The following is a 5,434-nucleotide window of genomic DNA, read 5'->3' on the forward strand; positions in this document are numbered from 1 at the left end:
CCCCAGAATCCGTCTCAGTGTAGGGCTCCAGAAAGTCACTACCAATTAACAAGAAATTGTCACGAGAGATGAAACCTCTGTCCTCAACTTTGCCCAGTTCACTGGTGGGGGGTGGGGAGACTTGTCTTCCCATGAAAAGAACAATAGGACAGGTAGCAATTTGAGTCTTGGGTCCTTCAAAAAGACTTGAGGTTGAGGCAAATCATTAAAATGGCCACGTCTTCTTAAAATGAATTTGTTATATACAATCTTCCAAGGCTTGCTGCATAAATAATGCTCTTAAATCTTGGTTGACTCAGGTTTGAGTTTTAAAATAGATGTAAATATATGGAGGTTTCTACTTGGAGAGCAGTTAACTTGGCGGGGGGGGGGCGGGGGGAGGCGCTAAGTCACTTTACAAGAGGATTTGCCAAAGATTTCTTTAAATGTCAAGTTCCTCTCCACCAAATATGTGAAAGACTCTTAGCCACCTGACAGCAAAGGAAAGGAAGAGGGTGGTTGGATAAACATAAATCCCATCTGTGAGGCACCCCAGCTATTTGAAAATGAACTCCACACAACCATGAAGCAGCTGTGAGAAAATGTGATGCTATTTACACAAGTCTTATCTATACACACTTCTCCAGAAACAACTCAATTCTTTGAAACAATCTCGTGCTGGGCTTGACATAGAGGACCTGGCCGCTGACTGTCAAGTATGAATCACAGGCCAGGGATAGAATAACCTCGTGGAGAGGCAGGAAAGCAACTGGTCATTTATCACTGAAAGCACACATTAGGACATGTTCAAAAAAGCACAAGTCAACAGCTCTTAAGTAATCCTGAGGTTTTCACCCAATCACAGGATGGTCATTCTCAGCTTTGACTGGGGATACTGAGCTCAGCCAGACCAGGTCCAGTTTATTGAGGAGCAGTGGTTGTCAAACTCCATTCCCTGGAGGAACCTCAGGGAGATGAAGAAGACAGGACCCTAAAAACTCCCAACAAGTGCACATAAGTGTCAGTAAGACGGAACTGTCCTTCTTTCATCTCTTCTATGGCCTGACATTCCACAGAAGCTTTTATTTGCATAAAAAGGGCTTTACTGGGGCACCTGGGTGGCTCAGTGGTTGAGCATCTGCCTTTGGCTCAGATCGTGATCCCAGGGTCCCAGGATCGAGTCCCGCATGGGGCTCCCTGCAGGGAGCCTGCTTCTTTCTCTGCCTGTCTCTGCCTCTCTCTCTGGGTCTCTCATGAATAAATAAAATAATAAAATAAAATAAAATAAAATAAAATAAAATAAAATAAAATAAAACAAAATAAAATAAAATAAAGGGCTTTACTACTCCCCCACAAAAAAGTGGGTTTTTTTCTTAAATTCCTTTTGTTATATATTCTAACAAGTAGTCAGACATCAAGATGGTCCCCAGAACGAAAATCAATGAACAGAATTGTAGGAAGATAAAAGTCCCAGCACCAAATATGCAAGACTGAATTTTTTTAACTTTTTATTTGAAAATAACTTTAGAGGAAAGTTACAAGAATGAAAATAGTAAAAGAATGCCCAATTTTCTTTTACCTGGATCAGACTCTTTCCTTCAATCCCTGCCTCTGTGTGTGTGTGTGTGTGTGTGTGTGTGTGTGTGTGTGTATTTGTTTTCCCTTGAATCATTTTAGGGAAAGTTACATACATCATGGCCATTTATTATATTTCCTATGAACAGAGACATTCTCTTCTGTAACTATAGGACGGTAATCATCTTCCGTAAATTTAACATTGGAACATATTTTAATCTACTGCCCATACCCCGTTCTTGTCAACTGATCCAACAACGTCCTTACAGCATTTTCCCTCTGGAACGGAATCCAATCTAGGGTCAGGGATTTCATTTAGATCTCACGTCTCCCTATCCTTCTTTAATCTGGAACATTTCCAGGGTCTTTCTTGGTCATCCACAACAATGTTCTTTAAGTATAGAGTTTCCCTCTCCCCCATTTTTAATAGACTGCCTCTCATTTGGAGTTTGTCTAATGTTTCCTCAAGATTTAGGTCACACATTCTCAGCCAGAATACTGCATAGGTGCTGTATCCTTCTCAGGCTGTTGCATTTAGAGACACATAATGTCATTCTTCTCTTATGGCTGATGGAAATTTTGATCAGTCAAGATGTCATATTTGTCCACTGCCTAATTGCTATTTTTTCCTGTGGAACTAGAAGTCTGTCTGGGAGAGACACTTTAAGATCATACAGATATCCTGCTTCTTTTTTTTTTCTTTTTTTGTTTTGTTTTTAATAATAAATTTATTTTTTATTGATGTTCAATTTGCCAACATACAGAATAACACCCAGCGCTCATCCTGTCAAGTGCCCCCCTCAGTGCCCATCACCCATTCACCCCCACCCCCCACCCTCCTCCCCTTCCACCACCCCTAGTTAGATATCCTGCTCCTGATCTAAATCTCTCCCTAAATTTAGCATGCATTGATGGCTCTTGCTTGATCTCATCTTTATCATAATGGTTACAAAATGCTAACTTTCCAACTTTGGCACCTTCTCCCAATTTACCAGTTGGCATTCAGCATTTCATTACAAACAAGAGCCCTCTTTTATCCCCCATATATTTATTATTAATGTATCCATTTGTTATTGGTATGGACTCATGAATTCCTGTGTTTAATGATTTATGACTCATTATTGTACTTCATGATTTTGGTATTCAAATTGTCCCAGATTTAACCATTAGAGTCCTTTCAAGCGGGGTCATGTGTCCTTATGACATGCTTTCATCTCTTTTTGAGCACTTTCTTAATTTCTAGCATTAAAAAAAGTGTTCCAAGTTCGTTTTACACTTATTCTGCCCCAGCCCTGGAATCAGATGGTTCTCCCAGAATCCCTGTCTCCTTTTAGTGGGGAATGGTATTAGAGACCAATATCTGGACACTAGGTGTGCTCAATGTAACTGAGGTGCTATTGTTTTTCAGCCCTTTCAGCAGACAAAGCTAGATAATATATGCATTATATATACATTTATACATACAAATATACATTCACAGGTGGCTCAGGTGGTTAAGCATTTGACTCAATTTCAGCCCAGGTCATGATCTCAGTGTTATGGGATCGGGCCCCATGTCAGGCTCCACGTTCAGCACAGTCTGCTTGTCCTCACCATCTGCTTCAACTCCCCCTCCACTTGCTTCCTTTCTCTCTCTCTCTCTCTCTCTCAAATAAGTAAATAAAACATTTTTTAAAAACAATATATATATATATATATACATTCATACATACATGCATACGTTTTAGAAATATGGTATAGACTAATAAACTTAATTTCAATCCATTCCAATAGGGCTTTTTCCTTCTCTTATTCTATATTATGTTGCTTCCTTCCTAGTAAGAACCCTGGCTCTCAACAACAATACATTTACTCATTGGCTCAATCCCATTACACATATAAAACTATTTCAGAGTTGCTTTTCCCTACCACTACAAAAAAACAAGCCTACTAAAAAGAATTCAGCATTTGTGTGCACAATCCCCACCTGCCTTTTCTTAAGACAGGGTATATAAAATTGTGTTTATAAGTAACTTGGACTAGTCTTTTTTTTTCTCTCTCTCTCTTCAGTATGATTATGGTATTCATCTGAAATACAATTGGGTGATGTGTTTCAGTTTTCTTTCAGTTTTAGGGATTTTTCCCTTTCCCATCCTTATTAATTTTACTTTTGAATAGAAAACATGAACATGATTATGAAGGTCAAAAGGTTTCTTTTGTAAAGATAAGCAAATGTATGTGTTTTCTAATTTTCCTTCTTTTTTACACAGAAGGTAGCATACCAAATATGTTGTTATATATATATATGTTTTATATATATATATGTTTTATATATATATATACTATATGTTCTTTTGCACTTTGCTTTTTTCAATGAACAAAATCTAGAAATCACTCCACATCAGTTCATAAAGATTTTTCTCCTTGTTTATAGCTACATAGCACTCCACTGTATGTATCATAGCTTTTTCTTTTTTTCTTTTTTTTTTTTTCCAGTTTTATACCTTTATTTGACAATCAGCGATTAGTTCTCATCCACATTTACAGTCTGTAGATTTTTGAAAGTGGTGACAGGTACGTAGGTAACCAGCGTGTAGAGCTTGTTTGGTGAATTTTCATCCTCATTATGTTTTCTGGACAACCGCACATGGATACAATATGGAACATTCCTTATTCTGTTGAGCCTGGTGTCAATGCGCACATCTGGAGTTCCCATCTCCTTCATGGCAAATTTCTGGATCTCTTTGAGTGCCCAAGGGGCACGCTTCTTGAAAGCCACTCCGTGGATACGTTTGTGAATGTTGATGGTGTATTCTCTGGTCACTACCTCATTGATGGCAGATGGCCCTTCTTCTCGCCGCCCTTCTTTGCGGGACCCATTCTGCTGGGCCCTAGTTGGAAAGGAGTATCACAGTGTTTTCAATTCTCTGCGTTTGGACATTGAGGTTGTGTCCAATGTCATTGTGATTACAAATACTATATAGCGATATTTGAATTTTGCATATTTGTAAAACAGAAATATAATATTACAAATACAAATATTTGTAAGTGAATAAATTCATATATTTGTATTTTCATATTGCTAGAAATACATCAGGATAAATTCCTAGAAGTTGGATTGCTGGAGCAAAGGAGAAATCCACATATAGTTTTGGTGCATATCACTAAATTTCCCTCCATAGGAATTGTACCATCTTTTATTCCTACCAATAATGTATAAAAACAGCTGTTTCCTCATAGCTTTGCCAACAAAGTATATTCAAGCTTTCAGGTTTTTGCAAATCTGATGGGGCAAGGTTGGATTTTAAAGAAATGAACACAATTATGCACATTAAAGATTTTTAAAGAAAAAATAGAAACAGCACATACGAAAATCATTGGAGAGAATGGGGCAGCAGGGATGACCTAATGTGTTTTGCATTATAAATACATATATGAGGGATTAAGAAGTACGATGAGATGAAAGAAGGAAGAGACTGAACTAATAAAAATCCAATTACTTCTCAATCTCTGAAATTAAAAGGATTGTTAAATTAACATTATATGCAGGCAAGGAGAGTCAGTTTTACTGAGTGATGAATGAGTTCTGGGGTTGTATACTTAGATGGGGATAACGCCAGAGTGCATTTTCTTCCTATGAAAATGCCAAGATCCATTTGCTTTTTCCGGATGAAATGCCACTCCTGCACACCATATATATTTATTTAATGGCATTTGCCGCACCATATTACAATTATTTATTTTCAAGTGTGTCTTCTCTCCTAAATGGTGAGCTTACTGAGGATGGAACTACATCTTATTCCTCTGTATTTTTAGAACAGAATAATTACAGATGAGTGTAATTAGATCTTGGTTGCAGGAAAAGAAGGAAACATGGAATAGAAGATGGAAGTATTCAGTA

The 5,434-nt window shown here is 37.7% G+C and overlaps 1 pseudogene; it reads right to left on the reverse strand.

Annotated features, from left to right (window-relative positions):
* Window positions 1–4,032: 4,032 nt before the first annotated feature.
* Window positions 4,033–4,413, reverse strand: LOC140625652 (large ribosomal subunit protein eL31-like; annotated as a pseudogene).
* Between the last annotated feature and the right edge of the window lie 1,021 nt (window positions 4,414–5,434).

Source organism: Canis lupus, chromosome 36 (genome assembly GCF_048164855.1).
Source record: "Canis lupus baileyi chromosome 36, mCanLup2.hap1, whole genome shotgun sequence".
In the NCBI taxonomy this organism is placed as follows: Eukaryota; Metazoa; Chordata; class Mammalia; order Carnivora; family Canidae; genus Canis; species Canis lupus.